Raw genomic sequence first — 24552 nt, 5'->3', positions numbered from 1 at the left:
TCTCTCATGCGCGCCGCAGAGGCTGTCTGTCAGTCTGGCTGCAGTTCCTCTAACGGCCACTGGTGTCAGTAACAGTTAGAAATTTCAGAACCTACGCAATGCTCCTTTAAGCATTATCGGTAAGAGTAGGTAATACCGTTAAAACCTTAATGATACCCATCCCTACTGGTAGCTTAATACTAATACTGTACTAATAGACAAACACAACTGCTTCAATATTTTCCATCAAATTTGTGACAATATGAGTCTTATTTTCCACATAAATCATGAAGAATCAGGAACATACCTGACATGAGATTAAAATGCCAAGCAAATGAGCTGATCTCAGTACTGAGATATTGAAATCCTGTATGTACTTTGGTTCTGTAGGGAAACGCTGAGTCACCAAATAATCCGAAGTCTTTTCAGATTAATACTGACACACAACTTTAGTATTCTGCACTAACTTGGCAGCAGTACACATAGTGGCCTTTAGTGGCCGGTGAACACCAACAAAACTCCTGCTGGCTGGTCTCCCAAATGTGCCGTCCTGCTTTTGTTCACCTCTCCGTGCTGCTGCCTCAAAGACAAGCAATGTGAGGCCCAATTAAACCCGACTCATTTTTTCATATTCTCCTCCGAGGTTAGAGTTAAAGTTTAAAGTTAAAGTTCTCACATGCAGGACAGACTCCTGCTTTAGGCATCTGACTTGCATCAAGAGGAGGTCATACTACATGACAAAAAGGTCAAACAAATTATCCCTCTGATTATGATTAGGTTTTAAAAACCAATTTTGCAATAAATGCTGATAAGGTCATCAACAGCAGGTTTGGGTTATTTCGTCATTGTAACCCTCATTGGGGGTTTTGGTTTTGTCTCTTACTCATTGTTTTTGTCTTTTATTTTGTAGCTTGGCCACAGTCATGCTCTCTGTCATGTGATTCCCTTGTCTGTATGTTATGTTTTGATTTGTTCCATGGTTCATGTGTCATCTTCTCATTGGTTGTCTTAGTCATGTGTCTTGTCTCTTATTGGTTGGTCTTGTCATTTGACCTGTATTATTTGATATAAAAAGCTCTCACGTTGCCTTTGATCTTTGTCGAGTATTGATGTTGTAACCCTGGTGTTGGTGAGTCTGTTTATGCCATGTCGAGTCGAGTCGAGTCGAGTTCAGTCAAGTCAAGTCGTCTTTTTGGATTATGTTTTGTCTTTGTTGCAAATAAACTGCACTTGGTTTCTCACTTCAACTCGCTTTCAGTGGACATATGTTCAAATCATTTACTCACCCTAATGTTGTTCAAATCCCAAAAGACTTTCATTCATATTCAAAACTCAAACCCAAAGATATTTGTATTGAAATCTGAGAGATTTCTGTCCAGGTTTTAGTCTATTACACTAAAGTAGTCACTAGGGTAGACCATTTAGGATAGTCCACTCTATTTGTCCGACTTGAAAGGTCCAGCAGGAACTGTCTGAAAAAAACTAGTGCTCTCTCCACCTTCAATACCATGACTGAGGTGAGACCCTTGAGCAAGGCACTGAACCCCCAACTGCTCCCCGGGCGCCGCAGCATTGGGTGCCCACTTCTGTGTGTGTGTTCACTGCTGTGTGTGTGGGTTAAACGCAGAGCACAAATTCTGAGTATGGGTCACCATACTTGGTCACACGTCACTTCACTTTCACTTAAAAATTTGCCACTTTGAAAAGTTCAGTATAATGGTTTAATCCTTTTCTCAAGTCTTCTAAAAACGTTATAGATTTATATAATGAACAGGTATTATCTCAACTTTTGTGGCCTTTTGTTTATTAGGTGTCACTACCAAAGTGAGAAAGAAAAAGCCTTGCTTTTATCTACTCAATGTAATCATGACATTGATAAACAGTTGCAGTGCAATACTAAAGTTTTAGCTGAGCGTTGAGAAAATTAAGTGTCACAAAAAAAATGTATGTATGTTATCCATCTGTGCCTTTTTATTAAGATAGAATCCTATTTCTTTCTATGCGGGCCACAGGAAATCCATTACTGCTCTCTTAGGATAAATTAAATACTGCTGAATTTGAAATAAGGCTGTTTTGTCTTATTCAGATAATAGCTTAAAGGTGTTGTTTTAAAATAATAGATACATTATTACTATTATTCAGCAAGGATGGTGTAATTTAACCAAAAGTGACAGTAAAGACATTTATAATGTGACAAAAAAAAATCAATTTCAATTAAATTATGTTCTACTGAACTTTCTATTCATCAATTAATTTTGAAAAATATATCACAGTTTTTACAAAATATACTGAACAGCACAGCTGTTTTTTTAATATTAGTAATAATAAGCTATCAGCAAATCAGCATATTAAAATGATCTCTGAAGGTTCATGAGACGCTGAAGACTGGAGTATGATGCTGAAGATTCAGGAATAAATTACAGGAATAAATTACATTTCAAAATATATATATACTTTTTTTAATTGTAATAATATTTCACAATATTACTGTTATACTGTATTTTTTATATAAAAGCAGCCCTGGTAAGAATAGACATTTTAAAAATGACGTGAATGCTGTGATTCAGAAAGTCTCCTGGGCCCGGTTTTTCAAAAGTAATCCAGTAGGATTTTGGATAACGGATTGGATCAAATCTTGAAAATTTGTTTTTCAAAAGAAAAAACGGATTACATAATCGGATTAGATCACGTAATCCAATCTTGGTTTTGATCCAGATCAAACCTTTAGTTTGGGTTTTTTAGAACTTTTTTTTAGAACGTCTGATCAGCGGCAGGTGCAACTCATTCCAACTGCCTATTTAACGCCCTGTCTTTCGTCTCCTGTTTGTCAGATCGTTGTTTGCAGGTTCGTGTCTGATGTCTCGTTCATGTGTTCCTGCCTTGCTTTGTCTCCTGTCTGGTTACTGTTGGATCTTTACCTTCACGCACGGATTATCATCACCGCACTTGGAATTACCACCACCGTCATCAGCATCAGCGCACTCAACTCTCCTACTCACCAGTCTGTGCTGCCATCGTGGTTCCTGCGTCATTCTCCGACCTTCCATCATCCCATCAATTCTAATAAACTCTGTTTACTTGCTTTTGTCTACTGTCTTCCATACTCGAGTCTCACAGAACGATCTGACCAACATGGAGGCAGCGAGTACTCAACCATCTGTTCTGGAGGAATTTCTCAGCGCCAGTGTTCGGAGGATGGACTCCCAGGAGAGGAGTCTTAACGACGCTGGTCGCACAGTTCAAGCCCTGGTGACGCAGGTGTCCGAGCTCACCCAACAATTCCATCTTCTTTGAGCTCCCACTGCGCCACCCACACCGCCTGTTCTCCCTATACCACCAGTGACCGCCTCCCAGCCAGAACCACGCCTCCCTATCCCGGAGACATACTCGGGTGAGCCTAACTTCTGTAGAGCATTTCTAACCCGCTGTGACATGCACTTTTCCCTTCAGCCTAGAACCTTTTCTAACGAAAGAGCCAAGGTGGCCTTCGTATTGAAGCTGCTCTCTGGGAGGGCGGCACTATGGGGGACAGCGGTGTGGGAGAGCCAGGACCCATGCTGTGCCTCGTTTCAGGCACTCTCCGCCGAGATGAGGCGGGTCTTTGATCGGGCCGCCGCAGGACGGGAGGCGGCCAGGAGGCTGGCGAAATTACGCCAGCGCGAGAGATCCGTCTCAGAATATTTCATCGAGTTCCGGACCCTGGCGGTGGAGTGCCATTGGAACGAGGAGGCGCAGTGGGACATGTTCCTGCATGGGCTGGCTGACCGCGTCCAGAGGGAGATCTATGCCCTGGATCTTCCCCCGTCCCTCAATGGACTTATTGTCCCTGGGCCTATGCCTTTACTGCAGGGGGCCGGACATCAAGCCCATGCCTGTCCGGTAAAAGGCCAGGCCCGGTAGTACGTATGAGGCTACTATCGGGTGGGATCTCTGCCGAGAAGACCTCATCAACATCATCATCATCATCTACGCTCCTTCCGGTAAGGGTGCGGTGGTCAGCACAGACACACCACTGTCAAGCACTACTGGACTCTGGGGCAGAAGGGAACTTCATGGATAGCACATTAGCTCACAAACTCCACATTCCCCTCCCTTAGTGTCTGCCTGTCCGTCTGTGTCTGTGTCTGTGTTACAGGAGGAGGCGGTGGATTTGTCTAACGTGCCCGCTGAGTACCTCCATCTGAAGGAAGTGTTCAGTAAGTCTCGTGCTGCTTCTCTTCCTCCGCATCGTCCTTACGACTATGCCATAGATTTACTATCAGGTAAGTCTCCGCCTAAGGGCAAACTTTATTCACTTTCTGTTCCAGAGAGGGAGGCTATGGAGAAATATATTTCTAATTCTCTAGCTTCTAAATTCATCCGCCCTTCCTCTTCTCCTGCGGGGGCGGGGTTCTTTGTTGTGGGAAAGAAGGACGGATCACTGCGACCTTGCATTGATTACCGAGGACTGAACAACATCACGGTAAAGAATACTTATCCTTAGCCGTTGCTGTCTTCGGCCTTCGAGAGGTTGCAGGGAGCATCAATTTTCACAAAACTGGACTTACGCAATGCGTATCATTTGGTTCGGATTAGGGAGGGGGATGAATGGAAAACCGCTTTTAACACCCCCAGAGGGCACTTTGAATATTTGGTGATGCCCTTCGGGCTCTCCAACTCCCCAGCGGTCTTCCAGGCACTCGTCAACGACGTGCTGCGAGATATGATCGATCAGTTCATTTATGTCTACCAGGACGACATATTGATTTTTTCTTCCTCTCTCCAGGAACATGTGCAGCACGTCCGACGAGTGCTTCAGAGGTTGCTAGAGAATGGGCTTTTTGTCAAGGCGGAGAAATGCGAGTTTCATGCACAGTCAATTCCATTTTTGGGGTATATCGTGTCGACTGAGGGAATATGCATGGATCCCGAGAAAGTTAAGGCTGTGGTAGAATGGCCAAGCCGAGATTCCCGTAAGGCCCTACAGAGGTTTCTGGGGTTCGCTAACTTCTACTGGCGTTTCATTCGCAACTTCAGCCAACTAGCCGCACCTCTGACCGCTTTGCCTTCAGCCAAGACTGCGTTCAGGTGGTCAGACACAGCTGAGGCTGTGTTTGCCAAACTGAAGAGCCGTTTCATTTCAGCCCCTATTCTGATTACCCCTGACCCTACACGTCAGTTCGTGGTGGAGGTCGATGCGTCAGAGGTGGGGGTAGGAGCGGTGTTATCTCAACGTTCTCCCTTAGACGACAAGGTCCACCCTTGCGCATATTTTTCATATCGTTTATCTCCGGCAGAACAAAATTACGATATTGGTAACCGAGAATTGTTGGCAGTTAAGATGGCATTGGAGGAATGGCGACACTGGTTAGAAGAATCGGGGGTTCCTTTTATAGTATGGACTGACCACAAGAATTTAGAGTACATTAGCACCGCCAAAAGGTTGAACTCCAGGCAGGCTCGATGGGCACTTTTTTTGGACGTTTTGACTTTACTATCTCGTACCGCCCGGGTTCCAAAAATATCAATCGAACACCCGTCTACTCCCGAGTGTATTTTTCCTGAGACATTAGTGGTCTCCACTCTCACATGGGAGATCGAATCGAAGGTCAGAACGGCCTTAGAAGGGGTAACGCCTCCGCCCGGGTGCCCTCCGAAACGTTTGTTTGTGCCGGAGGGATTAAGGTCTAACGTTATCCAGTGGGGACATTGCTCTAATGTAGCTTGCCATCCAGGAGTTAACCGGACTAGATTTTTAGTCAAGCAACGATTCTGGTGGCCACTTATGGCTTGGGACATTCACAATTTTGTTTTGGCTTGCTCGGTTTGTGCCACTGGTAAGACTTCCAATCGGCCCCCTGATGGGTTACTCCAACCGCTGCCGGTCCCTTCGAGACCCTGGTCCCACATCGCACTAGATTTTATTACCACCCTCCCGCCCTCTCAGGGCAACACGGTTGTTTTAACCGTGGTGGACCAGTTCTCGAAGGCAGCCCACTTTATTCCCTTGCCCAAGTTGCCCTCAGCCAAGGAGACAGCATTGACCGTCATAGACCACGTCTTTCGTTTACATGGCCTCCCAATAGACGTGGTTTCTGACAGGGGACCCCAATTTGTGTCTAAATTTTGGCGAGAATTCTGTAATTTACTGGGAGCTACTGTAAGTCTGTCCTCAGGGTTTCACCCCCAGAGCAATGGTCAAACCGAGAGAGCCAACCAAGATTTGGAAAGGGTGTTGCGATGTTTGGTCTCCAAGAATCCTTCCTCCTGGAGCCAACAATTGTCTATGGTGGAGTACGCCCACAATACCTTACCAGTATCTGCTAAGGGGCCTATCTCCTTTTGAGTGTAGTGTAGGTTACCAGCCACCTATTTTTCCCAGTATGGAATCCGAAGTTGCGGTCCCCTCCGTTCACGCCTTCATCCAGAGGTGTCACCACACTTGGACCAGAGCCCGTGAGACTCTACTCCAAGTGGGGGCGCGCACCAAGGCCAAGGCCGATCGCCACCGGTCTAGGCCTCCCGTATACGTTGTGGGTCAAAAAGTGTGGCTTTCTACCAAGAATATTCCTCTCCGTTCCGTATCTAATAAATTGGCTCCCAAATTTATTGGCCCGTTTACTGTCACCAAGATCATTAGCCCGGTAGCAGTTCGACTTAAACTCCCTCCTACGTACAGGAGAATTCATCCCGCCATGTATCCAAAATTAAGCCCGTATTTCATTCTCCCATTAATCCGCCTACCCCGTTTCCTCCCCCGCCGCGTCTCGTAGATGGGGAGACCACCTATTTGGTTAATCGCATTCTGGACTCTAGAAGGAGGGGACGCGGATTTCAGTAGGACTGGGAGGGTTACGGTCCGGAGGAGAGAAGTTGGGTACCTGCTAGGGACATCCTGGATCACTCCCTTATCGATGATTACAATCGACAGGTAAGAGATTCTGGGGACGCCAGGAGGCGTCCTTAGGAGGAGGGATACGGTCACGGTTCGTGAATGCACCTTCTCCAGCTGTATTCATGTTACGTCATGTTGATTGTTTCATGTGGGTGTTGCCGCTGATCGTCTGATCAGCAGCAGGTGCAACTCATTTCAACTTCCTATTTAACGCCCTGTCTTTCGTCTCCTGTTTGTCAGATCGTTGTTTGTAGGTTCGTGTCTGATGTCTCGTTCTTGTGTTCCTGCCTTGCTTTGTCTCCTGTCTGGTTACTGTTGGATCTTTACCTTCACACACGGATTATCGTCACCGCACTTGGAATTACCCGCAATTGGAATTACTTGGAATATCAGCGCACTCAACTCTCCTACTCACCAGTCTGTGCTGCCATCGTGGTTCCTGCGTCATTCTCTGACCTTCCATCATCCCATCAATTCTAATAAACTCTGTTTACTTGCTTTTGTCTCCTGTCTTCCATACTCGAGTGTCACATTCATGGCCAAAATGTAATGAAAACTTTAAAAATGTATCAAATAATACTATATTTGGATCATGCAGTATCTTACAAGATATCCTACTTATTCATAAGGTTTTAATTTTATTTGTTCATCCGTCAGGCTACAGTGATTAGGTAGGCTTTAACGTATTCAGCCTCTCAGTATAGGCCTACAGCAAAGTAGAAAGAGTTCGGCCTCATAAAATAATCCCCAAAACAGCTGTCAAAATTGACCAAAAACAATAAATTTTATTCTGTCACTAATTGATATATATATTCATCACAATCGAAAATATTTTTTTACATTGTCTTTTTTTTTTCAATACATCTATACTTGATACTTGTTATAAATATAAATATTGTTATAATTTTATTTATTATAAAAATACATTTTTTTTAAATGTGTGGGTTTTAATTTCAAATAAAAATAAACTTATATTGACCCCAGACTGGCTATTCTACTTGTTGCTCTTTACATATCTATACAGGTCCTTCTCAAAAATTAGCATATTGTGATAAAGTTCATTATTTTCCATAATGTAATGATAAAAATTAAACTTTCATATATTTTAGATTCATTGCACACCAACTGAAATATTTAAGGTCTTTTATTGTTTTAATACTGATGATACATACAGCTCATGAAAACCCAAAATTCCTATCTCAAAAAATTAGCATATTTCATCCGACCAATAAAAGAAAAGTGTTTTTAATACAAAAAAGTCAACCTTCAAATAATTATGTTCAGTTATGCACTCAATACTTGGTCGGGAATCCTTTTGCAGAAATGACTGCTTCAATGCGGCGTGGCATGGAGGCAATCAGCCTGTGGCACTGCTGAGGTGTTATGGAGGCCCAGGATGCTTCGATAGCGGCCTTAAGCTCATCCAGAGTGTTGGGTCTTGCGTCTCTCAACTTTCTCTTCACAATATCCCACAGATTCTCTATGGGGTTCAGGTCAGGAGAGTTGGCAGGCCAATTGAGCACAGTAATACCATGGTCAGTAAACCATTTACCAGTGGTTTTGGCACTGTGAGCAGGTGCCAGGTCGTGCTGAAAAACGAAATCTTCATCTCCATAAAGTTTTTCAGCAGATGGAAGCATGAAGTGCTCCAAAATCTCCTGATAACCAGCTGCATTGACCCTGCCCTTGATAAAACACAGTGGACCAACACCAGCAGCTGACATGGCACCAAAGACCATCACTGACTGTGGGTACTTGACACTGGACTTCAGGCATTTTGGCATTTCCTTCTCCCCAGTCTTCCTCCAGACTCTGGCACCTTGATTTCCGAATGACATGCAAAATTTGCTTTCATCCGAAAAAAGTACTTTTGACCACTGAGCAACAGTCCAGTGCTGCTTCTCTGTAGCCCATTTCCTGCACACGCCTGTGCACGGTGGCTCTGGATGTTTCTACTCCAGACTCAGTCCACTGCTTCCGCAGGTCCCCCAAGGTCTGGAATCGGTCCTTCTCCACAATCTTCCTCAGGGTCCGGTCACCTCTTCTCGTTGTGCAGCATTTTTTGCCACACTTTTTCCTTCCCACAGACTTCCCACTGAGGTGCCTTGATACAGCACTCTGGGAACAGCCTATTCGTTCAGAAATTTCTTTCTGTGTCTTACCCTCTCGCTTGAGGGTGTCAATGATGGCCTTCTGGACAGCAGTCAGGTCGGCAGTCTTACCCATGATTGCGGTTTTGAGTAATGAACCAGGCTGGGAGTTTTTAAAAGCCTCAGGAATCTTTTGCAGGTGTTTAGAGTTAATTAGTTGATTCAGATGATTAGGTTAATAGCTCGTTTAGAGAACCTTTTCATGATATGCTAATTTTTTGAGATAAGAATTTTGGGTTTTCATGAGCTGTATGCCAAAATCATCAGTATTAAAACAATAAAAGACCTGAAATATATCAGTTGGTGTGCAATGAATCTAAAATATATGAAAGTTTAATTTTTATCATTACATTATGGAAAATAATGAACTTTATCATAATATGCAAATTTTTTGAGAAGGACCTGTAGTTCTACATTGTGATTTCCTATCCTGTTTGAGCACTGGTTATCCAGCACTGGTTACCCAGATTTGGTGATCCTAAAAAGTTCCTATCCGGATCAGATTGATCCAATCCGATGTTGCTTTAAAAAACTGGCTCCAAAAGTAAGATGGATTACGTGATCACGGATCGCAAAAAAAGGATTACTAAATCCGGATCAATTTTATCCAGATTAAACCTTTTGAAAAACCGGGTCCTGGAAATGTCAGGGAAGTTTTCGGACAAGGTGGATGTAATGACATAAATCAGAGTTATGGGTTGGGAGTAGAGGTTTGTGTTTGGGTTGTTGAGGAGAGGGGTGATAAAATTACTGTGGGGCTTGAACTGAACCCCAGATCTCACAGGCAAACAACAGCAGCCAAAGAGACTGTTCTTCATCTACTGGCTCCAGAAAAGGGGTGGAGGAGAGAGAGCCAGAGGGTGGACACTACACCACAGAGACAGAGAAAACAACTATTTCTCTTCATTTTCCAACTGTCTGCAATTATGGTAAAATGTGAATAATCTGCACAGCGGTAACATTCATACAGGCAATTTATGGTACACCCCTATTTTCTTTTCATTTTGGAATTGGAAAAGACATGAGAGAGAGGGAGAGTGGAGGAGAGTCAGCTGATGGAGTGGGCTGAAGAGGGAACAACACCACAGGCGATCTGGCAGAGTCATTCACTAAACTCTATCCACTGGAGCTCACAGTAACCCCACTTCCCACAATTACACTAAGTGCAAACTTTCACAAATGCACATACACATAAATCCTTTATATGTGACCCTGGACCACAAAACCAGTCATAAGGGTCCATTTTATTTTTTATAATAATAGTTTAATTATCTGAAAGCTGAATAAATAGGTTTTGCATTGATGTATGGTTTGTTAGGATAGGACAATAATTGGCCGAGAAAATCTGGAATCTGAGGGTGCAAAAAATCTAAATATTGAGAAAATTGCCTTTAAAGTTGTCTAAACAAAGTCCTTAGCAATGCATATTACTAATCAAAAATTAAGTTTTGATACATATTTATAGTAGGAAATGTATTAAATATCTTCATGGAACATGATATTTACTTAATATCCTAATGATTTTTGTCATAAAAGAAAAATCTATAATTTTGACCCATACAATGTATTTTGGCTATTGCTACAAATATACCCCATTGATTTAAGGCTGGTCTTGTGGTCCAGGGTCACATATGGTGATGTCTTTTAAAGTTTATTTGATTTGAACTTAACTTTTCAGGAAACTTTACCTCTGGAAAATGTATCCTATGAACCACATTTTCCTGAATGTGCTATTTATAGAATTTAAGAGTTCAAAGAATTAAATTTGGAAGTTACCAAGCCATATGCCAAACTTTAAGTTAGCACCACCTGGTTTCCTTGATAAAAGGCCAATAGGACCCTTCCATTGACTTTTTGAGAAATGCCGAAAATAAGTTTGACAATGACCAACAAAATATTTTATTCATATTTTCATCATGATAATATTCACAAATTAACATATAATATTAAGAATTTTAAAGCGTACATGCAAACCACAGAAGCAAAAAAGCTAAAGAACAAGACTTCAGCATGACTTCTATCACTAAGCTTCTGACAACTTTATCAATCTTTATATAAAATCTACGAGGTGGAAAGTCTGAGTTATAATAGTTTGCAAGAGAATGAGTATAAACACAAAGAGACTGTAAAAGCTGAATAATAACTATATGAGTTCCCTGTCAAGGGAACTTCGAACTGCGTCCTCTGAGGGGAACACTCATACTTTGAAAAACGGCCAACGTGTTGGCCGGCGACAGCCTCTGACATCACTACCAGCGCGACTATAAATACGCGCCCGTATGACCCGTCACTTATCTTCTTAGTCTTCATTGACTGTTTTGTTTGAAGCGTGCATCTGAGAAACGACCAAAACGGTAAGAGCGATCTATCATTGTTATCATGGCACCTACTAGCAAGGCGTTTAAACAATGTGTGCATCCATGTCAGCGTTATTTGACACCTGATGACACACACAGTCTTTGCGTCTCTTGTTTGGGCGAAGAGCACGCGCGCGATGTCCTTGAGGGGGCAATCTGCGTGCACTGCGAGCGTTTTTCTGTGATAGAGCTCGTTTGTCTCTCTTTTCGAGGAAAGAGGGACAGCCATCTGGTCCCTGTGGCTCAGGTCCCACCGTTGCCGAGGCACGGAGGAGAATGAGTTCGTGGGGATCACAGGTGGATCTCGCTGAGGAGTGTAGAGAGGGATTTTTCCTTTCACACTCTTCGGCGGCAAACGAGAGTGAACTTCAGGAGGAAGAAGTGTTGTCATTAACCCTTTCTGATACTGAAGTTAGTGCTCTGCTGGGTACTACCCAGAAAGAGCAGGAGATGTCTGAGAGTGGCGAAGAAGCTGAGGCTGAGCCTTCTCAATCCTCCAGCCCTGCGTATGGGGAGCTGTTAGAGGTTATGGATCGCGCCACGGCAAAATTAGATTTGCCATGGAAGCGTGGCAGAAAGGTAATGTCGCGAGGTCGCCTCGATGAGCGTTATTTGTCTGACCATAGCCCTCCAGCCCAGGTGAGCCTTCCATTCTTGCCTGACTTACATGCGGAAGTCGAAAAGGAATGGAAGAGGCCATTTTCCTCTCGCATCCATCGGTTTCAGTATACGCTAATATCGAGGGCATGCACGAAAACGGCTATGAGAGGATGCCCCCTGTAGAAGAGACGCTGGCTAGCTATCTCTCTGTGGGGGAAACATCCTCTCTTAAATCTCCCTCTTTGCCATCTAAGCCCCTTCAGGATTCATCCCGCTTAAATGGTAAATCATACGCAGCAGCAGGTCAGGCTGTGGCTTCGTTGCATACAATGGCAGTGCTTCAGGCTTACCAGGCTGACCTGCTGAAGGACCTGGATACAGGCGAGGGCCTTTCAGCTGACCTGGTAGCCGAGCTGCGCCACATCACAGACCTCTCTCTCCGGGCTACCAAGCAGGCCGCCTCCACCATGGGTAGGTCTATGGTGGCCATGGTGGTAACGGAGAGACATCTGTGGGTGAACCTGGCAGTCATCGGGGGGGGGTTTCTTCTCGATGCTCCAGTTTTGCCTTCTGAGCTTTTCAGTACCTCTGTCGAGATGGTGGTCGAAAAGTTCAGGGAGGCAAGGGCTCAGCTGCCTTTAAATCCTTCATTCCATGAAGGTCCAGGTCCGAGCCCGAACAACAAAGAGGTCTGGCCCATCTCGATCTGAGGATCGAAGACGGGCACAGAAGGCTAGTGTCGCGGCTCGGAATCGCGGGTCACGAAGAGGTAAGCAGGGTCTGAGGGATGTGATTCAGACGAGGCAGCGTCCTCGTCCGGATCGGAGCGATACCTAGGAGTTACTCACTTCCTTTGAATGTTTTTAACTTCTGTTCTTATTCTCCCCTGCCTAATTCCCCCTGTAGCCACCAGCTCTCCACCTGATCGAGGTTAGGTGGAAAGTTTCTCACATAACAGTCTCCTATCCTGGACCTATGATGTTTCTGGTTGGTCCTATATTCATAGTTACCACCTTACTGACGGTCCGGACCAAAAGGGGGCGCCCCGTAAGCGGGACTCCAGTACAGGAGGGTGGGTGAGTATGTAACCCTTTCTTTATCTGCTTATGGGTGTTATGTTGCTGGTGGTTATATGTCTACTAACAAACTCTGTGAGTTTCCTTTACAGTGCTCAGTTCCGGCCTCGTGCTCTGGTATTAGGTGGCCAAGATCACAGGCTTTCGGCAGGCGGCCGTGCCGCGTGGGTTTTGCCCCCCGGGGCGTGACACCCACCGCGGAGTGAGACCCGCGTGTGGGAGGCAAACGCTCTGCGGTTGTTCATCACACACCCCCTCCCGAGGAGCCTGGCTGGCCATCAGAACTGGCACAGCACTGCAGGGAATTTCATGAATGTCCGGCCAGGTCACCCTGAGGGGCCACCTGGCCGCTTGGCGCATCCGGGGAGGTGGTAGTTACGGAAGTCTTCTGTATGTATTGCCTCGGGTGATGCTCCCCTCGCTTGAGGGTTGAAGCCTGCCTCTCCCGTGCGATTCAGCGCCTCTGCGATGCTTAGGAACCTTTCTGTACACACGCTAAGCCTGTGTACTTTCTCAAAACCACATGGTGGTCAGTGTGCACGTGAACACTTTGCGCACTGTCTGAAATCCACGTAAGTGGTAAGTGTGCACGCAAGACTCTGCGCACTTTCTGAAATCCACCTAAGTGGTAAGTGTGCAAGCAAGATTTTGCGCACTTTCTGAAATCCTGTACGGTAGGGGTTACGCGCTCGGCTTCGTTCCCTTTCTTAAGATGATTAACCCTGGGTTCCATGGGCTTCATTCAACCAGTTTGTATTTGTTATACACCTCAAGCATCACTTCCCTCAACATGAGGGGTTGTGTGGACGTACTGTGTACTAGTACTAGTACTAGTTCCAAATTACTTTCAGTTTCCACTTAAGGTGGTTATCTGGTAACAGGTAGTAGGCCTCTCTGTAGGTGAACTCCCACATATTGTGGTTATCAGGTAGTAGGCCTCACCAGGCCTCCCTGGAGGTTTAGCTCCCACATACTGTGCGTTTCCACTAAATAGCATGGGTTTTAAGGTAGTAGGCCCCTCCAGGCCTCTCTGTAAGTGAGCTCCCATGTTTTGTGGTCGTCAGGTAGTAGGCCTCACCAGGCCTCCCTGGAGTTGAGTTCCAGATTACTTTCAGTTTCCACTTAAGGTGGTTGTCTGGTAAAAGGTAGTAGGCCTCTTTAGGCCTCTCTGTAGGTGAACTCCCACATATAGTGGCAGTTTAGCAGCGCTCCCCTTTTCTAAAGGAAAAGGGTCGCCTATGAGCGTGCTACTCTGAGCTCGGAGCCCTCCTCTCATATGAGACTGAATTCTCGTTTTTTTCAACAGAGCACTCCAGTACTACATACTGTTTTTGAGACACACTGTGAGAGCAGACATCCTGCTGAGGCAGGGGCTGAGGCTCGGGGAATGGCGCCTTCGCACCAAGGTGTTGAAATTGAGTTGGAGAAGTTGGCCAGACTTGGGTGGATCGGTTTTGCGGCTCGAGAGAGCATCGCACTATCCCCTCTGGCTTCCTCTGACTCATCCAGCTCCATTGGGTCTGGACACCAGGGTACAGACGTGGCCGAGGCTTCATCTGTACATTCCTTCCTCCAATTGCTCTCCTCCCGGGCCATTCCATCTACGAGCTGCCACGAGAGCCCTCCTTAGAACAGTATTTGTAAATCCATGTTATGGTAAGTGTGCACGTGAAGTATTTGCACACTTTCTGAAATCCACACTGTGGTAAGTTCGCCAGTAGTACTCTGCGTTCTTTCTAAAATCCTATATGGTGAGGGCTTCGCTCGGCTGCTTCGTGCCCTTTCTTGAGTCGGTTAAAGCCCTGTTCATCTTGGGCGCCACTCCACCCAGGTATCCTCTGATACCTATCTAGAACAGGGCATTGCTACTAGAGTACAGTTGGGACAGCTCTTTCAGCAAGTTTTTTGCGAAAGCTAGCAGTAGCCCCTGTGTGACAGGCAAGACTTGGTAGAAGAAAGTGCTAGGTTCTTAACCGTATCCCTTTAAAGGAATCTTTTGTGATTCCAAGCTTTCAGCTCTACCCCGGGCCAAGGCCCTACAGGTAAGTTGGGTATGTAGCTTAGGCCTTTGGCCATAAGGGATAATGTCATAGACAGCCGTCGAACCGTCCCAGGGGCGACTCCCGGTGAAATGGTAGAGTTGGTACTTAGTGTTTGCCATGATTCTGGCCTGCACTCCCCTCAGCATGGCGGCGTGGGTATACTGTTCCCCATAGTGTCCCCTCAGAGGACGCAGTTCGAAGTTCCCTTGACAGGGAACGTCTCAGGTTACGAATGTAACCATGGTTCCCTGAGAGGGAACGAGACACTGCGTCCTCTAGCTCCCTGCCATGCTTCGGACGCAAGCTTCACGAAGAAGATAAGTGACGGGTCCTACGTGCGCGTATTTATAGTCTCGCTGGTAGTGAGGTCAGAGGCTGTCGCCGGCCAACACGTTGCCGTTTTTCAAAGTATGCTTCAGACACGGGTCACGACGAGGCGTTCCCCATAGTGTCCCCTCAGAGGATGCAGTGTCTCGTTCCCTCTCAGGGAACCATGGTTACATTCGTAACCTGAGACGTTTTCCTGTTTAACATGATTTTTTTTAACATGCTGAACATAATTTTTTGGAGCTTGTGTTAACCACAGACCTTATTTCAGGCATTTAAACAATAACTCACTCAGAAAATTCCATTCACTTTGGAAAAATGAAACTGGCAGTTAGAAAAGCTCTAACTAATTTCTTTGTTTTATTGCAGCAATCTATTGCAAGCACAGAAACACAAGCACAAAAATGAAAGTTTTGTCGGCATCTACTCACCAATATTCAATATTCATAGTGTCAATGTCGGGTTTATAAGAAAACTAGATAAGGAAATAATTTAGGGCATAGGAGAAATATAGATAAGGGGATTAGAGCTAATGCTTCTGTTAACCGGCCAAGCCATTATAAAAAGCCAAATTTTGGCCAATTAATCAGTTTGACCAATAAATTCATTACTGAAAATGAGTTTAGCTAGTAGTTGAGCAACAGTGGATTAGCATGCATATATGGATTTATAAAGTGATAGCAATTGCAGAGTATGATACATGCTAATGTAAATGTACAGCTCCACCCAGATTCATGTGTCAGCCTGCAGGATCTCATATAGTCTAATTCCACTTAAAAATGGAAGAACGAGCAAATCAAGATGTGGGGATCCAGGCTTTGTTTGTGTGGCAGTTTAGTACTTCCCAGATAATTCTTTATTTCTCAACACAATGCCTCAGTGCAAGCCAATGGAATGTCAGAAAAATGTGTACTTCATTTAATGGGCTCTCGGCATTCAGATCTGCTCTTAAACAATGCCATCCTGCCAATTGCTTGCTCCATTGGTCAACACATTCCAGGAATACTGGCTTGTTATGGATGCTTTACCCGCTTACTGTCATAATGGACAGCACTGAAATAATATTGTGTCTTCTGGACCATTTCTTGACACTCTGACCTCATCCCATTACCTTCACAGATGCCTCTCAACATGGGAATAGCAGAGAGGTTAACAAGGCCATTGAGAGGGGTCAACAACCTTGCTGCAGTCACTCCAGGCTTTTGGAGATTAAGTGTGAACATGGTGCACTACAAAGCTGCAACTTCCAGACTCAGATCTCTATATTCTAGGCGGCTAATAAGTCTGACTGATGGCCTGCATGTGGGATGGGGGTGATCAAGGACACAAAACGAGAACAGTTTAGATTGCTGTGCTAGGCTGTGTGGATGGTAATCCCTTCACGAGACAGGGCAATCAAAGCCTACACGGCTCTGTAGACATGCCTGGAAGTCTGCCGTCATGGTTCAGCATGACTGGACTGAGCATAAGGCCTCTGGTTTATGCAGCCCGCTGCGTCAAAGATGGAGACACAGAATTTCAAACTATAGATCTGCAATCTTTTAACCAGAGGTTCTCATGCAGCCATCAATTACACAAGCGACAAATTCCACTAAAGATTGATTTCTGGATTATTTTACATAGCCAGTTAAAACCTTCAGAGGGGACGTCAATATAGGATTTCATCAGCTCTATAATTGAATTGCTATCTACATGGCATTTCTTCTTTACGGAATCTCATGAACTTTATGTGAACTTTATGTTCTGAAGAGCCAATTTGCACATGGGTTTTTATGAAAAAGAGCTTGGTAACACTTTAGATTCAAGAGAGGTTCTCACTATTAACTAGTTTCTTATTAGCATGCAAATTACTAGTATATTGGCTGTTTATACTTATAAAGCACATATTAATTCCTTATTCTGCATGACCATATTTTAGATTCCTTGATCTTATCCCAAACCTAAACTTAACAACTATCTAACTATTAATAAATTAGGAGTTTATAAAGGGGAAAGGCCACTAGTGAGACTTGGTCCCCGAACTAAATTGTGACCAGAGCCTTTAATTGAATTATTTTTTATACTATTTTCAAAACAATTTATGATAATGGCTAAAAAATGGCTTTAATACTTCTTTTTCTATTTAAGAAAAATAAAGAGCCTCTGATCTATATGAAGGAGTTCAAAAACAAATCAATTAACAAATAAATATAGAATTAAATTTGAACCTAATTTCTTCTATATTTATTAATTCATTTATTTGTTTAAATTATGTTTAACAATATGTTCACATAAAAACGTTTCAATCTAGGACCACATACTGAAATCACTTTTAATTTATTTTTAAACACATTAAAGAGAGAATAGTATAGAGAACACAAAAATTTGCGTCACATTACTGATTCATCCATCAAATCAGTTTTACTACAGTTTTGTTAATGAACTCTGAACTAAGCAGTAGTACTACAGAGACAGAAAAACTATCTACAAAATACATGTGACTAACATAAATTTAATGTGACAACTGTTGATCAATTGTGACTACAAATGAGAACTAAAATGCTGACAATTATATTCCTTCCCTGTTGGATTGGTCTTGTGTGAAGTCTGTAGACTGGATATGGGTGTTGACCACACACATACAACTGAGGCATTAAAGGGCCGCTCTGTATAAATGGTGATGACATACTGGTTAAACAGCTTCAGTGACTCCAAGCATAAATCTGATTCTCCTAAAGCAGACTGCAAACTTGGCATTCCTTTACCATCGTCTGCTCTTGAACTAATGTTTACACATGTAATTACAGATCAGAGGTTAAAATGCAGGCAAGGTCAGCAGCAGTAAAGCAGGAAACTGTGGCATGTTGCACGGTTTGCTTGTTTGTAGTCAGTGGGAGATGCACTGGACCAGGCCAGCAGCACAGCAGAAAGAGGTGAGTGTCAGAGTAAGCCTCAGGCAGAAGCGAGCGGCTTGTCTCTTATCATAACTCACATCACCATGGGACGCACTGTGCAGTGGAAACAGTTGTGAGCCGAGGACCCCTGCGTTGCATCAGCTTGGAGACAGAGATGGAGAGAAAGTGCAGCGTGCTTTACTCTCGCAAGCCAAAGATCATAAATCAAGGGACGTACAAAAAGGACAGTGTTTTCATAATGTTTCATTCTCAGTGTGGGGGTGTGCAGATTTGCAGAGCCCTTTGACAGGGCAGATTCCTGGCTAATAGAAAGCAGGCCAAGCACAAGACGTGAAGCTAGTTCAGAGTACGCTTTCCTCACAATACTGTATATCAGAGGCCAAAATAGTATTCTTTGATAACTGGGAAAATTTTTAATGTTGGTAATTAAATTACAGCCATTAATTTGTCTTGTTCATTAATAACAGCCGTTAATTAGGTCTCATTCACTAATAATGTAAAGGCACAATTTTTTTTTTTTTGCATAATTCAGAACAAATGCACATGCACATGAATTTGTTCTTAACTCGTTCTAAAGTTAATGAATCTGGATTATTTTAAATGAGCGACCAAGTGCCTAAGGTTAGTAATTTGCATAAAACATGTATAAACCATCTTATGTTCATCTTCACAGTGTGTGAGTTTTCTGGTTTCATTTGTTCCTATATATTTTTATCTTGTTGTTCACTTTTAATACATTTTAGTGTGACAGTTGTTTGTTTCTCATGATTTGTTTGTGAAAATTTCATAGAATGCATGAACAAATTAATACATTTCATGCACAGATAGATTTTATGCACAAAAAGTGCATATGAATGAGACTCGTCCTTTTTTGTATATTCTTTTTTTTTGTAAATAAGCCTCTTTATAGCTTATATGTATATGTAGACATTAAATTTCAAACAGTTGAAACACAAAAAGCACAATTATTACTACAATTATTTAAAGTACAATTAGTACTATTTATCTTCCACAAAAGCTTCTGATTATTGGATCATTCTTGGCTCTAAAATTGCATCAAATTTTTAAATATTATTTAAAAAAACATTAATCACATTATTGCATTGCAATTTTTGTAATTATTTCAATGTATTTTCAAGGTAAATACATCTAAATACATAAATTAAAATGCTGCTTCAGATGCAGCTTCTGTGTCACTTTTGCTGTGCAAAAATGGATTTTATTGATAAATTTATTCATTATATTTCACATAAAAAGAGACCCTACAACCTCATAATGCAAATTGCCAAAGTATGCAACACACCTCATAGTACATATCACTGGAAATCACGTCTTGCTGCTCCAAAGACCTCCACAGAAAAGTGAAAGTTACGTGACATTCAGCCAAGTATGGTGACCCATACTCAGAATTTGTTCTCTGCATTTAACCCATCCAAAGTGTGCACACACACAAAGCAGTGGACACACATAAACCGTGAACACACACTCAGAGCAGTGGGCAGCCATTTATGCTGCAGCGCCCGGGGAGCAGTTGGGTGTTCAGTGCCTTGCTCAAGAGCACCTCAGCCATGGTGTTGCCGGCTCTAGACTCGAACCCACAACCCTAGGGTTAGGAGTCAAACTCTCTAATCACTAGGCCACGACTTCTCAAGTGGAAGTGGATGGGCATTTTTGTGGGAGGAGCTTACAGCCTATCACTATCACTTTGCTGACTTCACTCTCTGAGGTCAGTCGGGAGGCTTGGGTTTGCTTGTCCTCAACATCACAGCTGTAAGCATTACACTGACACCTTGACTATATAGATTTAGCAGAATAATGGCTCCTCACAGTTCTCATTATCACAACATTCAAGCACTGCCTTTGATTCATTTATTCTGTGCAATTCTTCCTGAACTAAAATTACCCTGTGCTTTGTGATTGAGATTGAGGGGTCCAACTGACAGCCACAGAGAGGCCTGTAATCGAGCCGAGAGATGCAGATTGTTCTGTTCCAATTTGTAAATCCGTCAAGAAACTTATTCCATGTGATATATTAGCAGAAAGTGAAAGACAAAAACAAGAAAACAGTGTGGCGCACATTGATTTTCTCTCAGGGATATTAATGGATGGCTTTTCCCCCAACATGATACAGATCAACTGCTTCCATACACACACAGAGCCATAAATACGCACATATGCATATCACAGCAAATCAGCCTCAAGAGCGCTAGATCTACTGTCAGGACTCCAGTCACGTAAAAATGCCATTATTCTTTTAAAATTCAGACAGCAAAGTCTTGGTGAATTTAATAAATGGCTACGTTAGAGCCACTCCAGCAACTAAATCAAAGATTTACGGTATTCTCTGTGTCTGCGCTGAATTTTTCCCACACTAACCATATCAGAGATAACCTCATAAATTTGGTGCCCTAGACTGTCGGTATACTGATGTGCACTTCCAATCAAGACAAAAATGGCAGGCAGGTTGCAACGCAACGCCTGCCAAAAGCCATCCAACACCCTATGGAATTACAAACTCTATCTTCATTCATGCAGCAGATGCCAAATTCATCAATTCTGAAACAGATGCTTTGTTCATTTTATCAGTCTCTATATCCATCAATTAAACACTAAAGAACTTCACATGCCTGGTTTAGCAAGGCTGTCACTGCAGTTGGTTAAAAGTTATATGAGCTACAGTACATGGAATGTATGTCACATGACCTAGTGGTCATTGAGCGCTTACCTCTGATTCCTATTTCCCACAAACTGTTAGCAACAGCTGGGCTTTCACAGTGTGACCAGCCTTCCAGCACATTGACTTGCTTCTCTTAACTCTATAAACACACTGACAGCTCATGTGAGTGATTCCCTTCGGCTGGACTCATAAAAGCAGTCTGTTGATATTAAACGGCCTGCACTTGTGAAATTATAAAAGTGGGTGCAATGCAAGTCCAGCAATGTACAGCGTGCAAAACTGTTTTCTCTTGGGAGGAAAAAAAATTGTTGCTGAGGGATTAAGGACATCTCAAATATTAATAATTTATGTTTATACATTTCATCTTTCTCTTTGGAAACTGTTCAAAAATAACTTTTAAACTGACTCCCAAAGCTATATGTTCTATACTTCAAAGATTCAAGGCCTTGAAATTAAATACAGCTGCCAGGATAATTCGTCAATTCTCATTCATACTGTTATGCAGTATGTCAATTGTAAGAGGATAAACACAATCAATAAACGGTTTCCAGTGTAGAGACTGATTGAAACAACCAGCATGCATTTTCATACAAACACAAGGCACAGAGAGTATATATAAAATATTAAATATCACTTTCATCCACCTACAGTACTTCTATCCTAAATACTTCCAATGGGATGTCTGAAAGCAGCTGGGTATGGCGGTCAATGTGCAGTGCCAGAAAGCAGTGTCAGTACATGGCCATTGGATCCTCCCAATTTTAAAGTTGGCTACAAGTACAAGTAACAGTGGTGCATGAATGCTGCATATCCTGTTTCACATACTGTAGCTTTTAAAGCCCTCAAAAATACAAATAAACATACTGCTAAACATGTCTCATAATAAGAATGAAATTCCAGAGAGGGCTGTTTTTGACAGTGTGAAGAATGTCTTATAACAGCAGAATCAAATCTAGTGTAATATTTCATCTTCTACTGATGGGAACCACAAGTGGGTTCCTAGACTCTGGTGATAAGGGACTTTGTGTTTTCAGTTCATTAGATCTTAATCTGCGTTGATAGATGAAACAGAACTATTTTGAACACGACAGGTAAACTGGTCAAAATTAAGCCTGATTCTTTTAAAGAGGAGGAGGAAAATATTTTTTTTTATTGTATTTAAGCACTGCAGTTTCCTTCAGCATGACAGACACTTGAATCATAACATTAAAATGACTGGGTGTTTAATGCATTTTTTCTTTACTTTTAAGTTGTTCCAATGCAATATGAAAGGCAATATGGAATATTTAACTAATTTATGATTTGACAGTCACTAAAACACTGTCCTAAATTAGCACATCACGTACCATAACTCTTGTCATATAGCGCATAAAACAAATGCTGTTTTAAACAACAACAGCTGGCAGAAGAAGGCTGTAGTACTGAAGTAACATTACAGTAAATGGGTGAATCACACAAAACATAACCAGAATATCACTGAGAATCAAATCTAACTGAGAATAAAAGAAATTTCCAAATAACTCCAGTATTTGAATGTAAATCTAGTACCGTAAATAGACTTAATTTTGGGGGGAGGGGTGTCGGTTGAGATGTTAAATGTGACAGATGAAGACACTTAACCCCAACAAAACCTTTGAAAGCAAACTGTTTTGTGAATCACACACACACACACACACACATTTTATACTGTACAAACTGTATATTCTATCGGCCTTCACCAACCCTACACCTAACCCTAACCCTCACAGGAAACTTTGTGCAATTTTAATTTCTCAAAAAAAAAACTCATTCTGTATGGTTTATAAGCGATTTGAAAAATGGGGACATGGGTTATGTCCTCATAAGTCACCCTCTCCTTGTATAATACCTGTGTCAAACCCATGTCATTATACAGAGTTTTGTCCTGATATGTCACAAAAACAAGAGCACACACACACACACACACACACACAGAGACCGTATTAATTCTCAGATAACATCATTAAAGGCAATAAACAAGTCACAATTATTACCGAGTACATAAAACTAGTCAAAGGTGAGATCTGAATCTACTGAGAATGAATCATGGGGATTTGTGAGAATGTGTTAAATACACACCGAGAATGAATACAAAGATGTGTCTCCAGGAGGGACGCTCCATGTGCTGTAATTAAAAAAGACACTGGGATGCCATAATTACTGTTGCTGGGATAAATTGGTGTCTGCCTACATTCAACAAAATTATGACCTTTGTAAGATAAAGTACTATAGCCAAAATAACAGCAAAAACAATGTACATAAGCACAAACGAAAGCAAACTAAGATGAAATTTATATTCAAAAAATAAGTAAGAAGACAAATTACAGTGTTACTAATACAAATGTTGATGAAACGCAACATTTTACACATGAGGCCAGGAAATTTAAATAATAAAATGTAACTTAATCTTACTAGTATGATTTTTTAACACATTTTAAACATACTGAGATACTATTTAATAGTAACAACTGATGCTAACAAAATGTTACTGGTAAACAATGAAAGTTACTTGTATCTCTCATACTGGTATCATTTTAAAACTGGGAAAGGTCTAGTGACAAAAATACAATTCTAATACAAAAACTGTAATTTGTCACCATTAATGCAACAGTCTCTTGTTGGATTGTGCCTATTAGTAAAGGAACAAATTGGCTACTATTGAGTACTGATTAATGAAAATTCTAGTCAATTTTAACTTATCTAATGAAAAAGTACCAGCGTCTAGTGAATAGTTAGTAGTGAGGTCATAAATACGCATACTGTCACTATACTGTACGATTAATTACTAAATAATAATAAATAAATACTACAATAACAAAAATAGCTTATTGTAAGCATGTTAAAACGACTTTCGATAAACAAAACATAAAAAATACACATGAAACATCTGTAACGCTGTGTGCTTAACTCGCACCAGTTTTCAAGCAGGGTTCAGTCACTCACCGTTGACTGCGTGAAGAGCGCTTGAGCTATCGTCCATAAAGAATCAACGCGTCTGAAGAAAGCGTCCTGGTATTTTCACTGCTTCCAAAGACTGGTGAAGTTCACGCAGATCTGAGCCGCCTTCTCTCTCTCTCTCTCTCTCTCTCTCTCTCTCTCTCTCTCTCTCTCTCTCTCTCTCTAAACTAGGACAAACTCCCTTTGCTGAAGGTTAATACGCGCACTCTGCGTCCATATTTCTGTAAGGGACTGCTGCAAACTGCCTTGAATCCCTGAGTAGAGTGTCTCTGCCCCCCGCTCCGGCTCCGCGCTGGACCGCCGCTGGCCACAGAGAGCCCCCCTGATCTGGAGCGACAAGCAGCCCGGCTGTGGGAGAGTGCCCACGCGCAGGGGCTCGCGACGGCCGACACGCTCAGGTTCAGCAAGCCACTTGAACTCTATTGTAATTAATGTCTCACCGACAGTAAACAGGCACTGCAGAGTCTGTTTATTTGACGCGTTTAAATGCTGACGTTATAATATGGGGACTACAAACATTTCGTATTAATAAAAACAAGAGTTATGATAAAAAGAAAATGTGTGCCTAGAGAGGAAACCGGGGTAAGTTGTCAGAATTGC

At 42.6% G+C, this 24552-nt stretch overlaps 1 protein-coding gene across 2 annotated transcripts in view; it reads right to left on the bottom strand.

Moving 5' to 3' along the window:
• LOC132157293 (leucine zipper putative tumor suppressor 2 homolog) overlaps window positions 1-24247 on the bottom strand; it is a 77046-nt gene extending 52799 nt beyond the window's left edge. The window contains exon 1 of one of the 2 annotated variants that reach the window (XM_059566579.1): window positions 23938-24247. The gene's annotated coding sequence lies outside the window, so the exon portion shown is untranslated. The remainder of the gene's footprint in view (window positions 1-23937) is intronic. The other variant, XM_059566576.1, reaches the window with a different exon arrangement.
• Window positions 24248-24552: the final 305 nt, after the last annotated feature.

Source organism: Carassius carassius, chromosome 14 (assembly GCF_963082965.1).
Source record: "Carassius carassius chromosome 14, fCarCar2.1, whole genome shotgun sequence".
Classification (NCBI taxonomy): domain Eukaryota; kingdom Metazoa; phylum Chordata; class Actinopteri; order Cypriniformes; family Cyprinidae; genus Carassius; species Carassius carassius.
The sequence above is the reverse complement of the archived record's forward strand: the minus strand, read 5'-3'. Positions and strand labels throughout refer to the sequence as shown.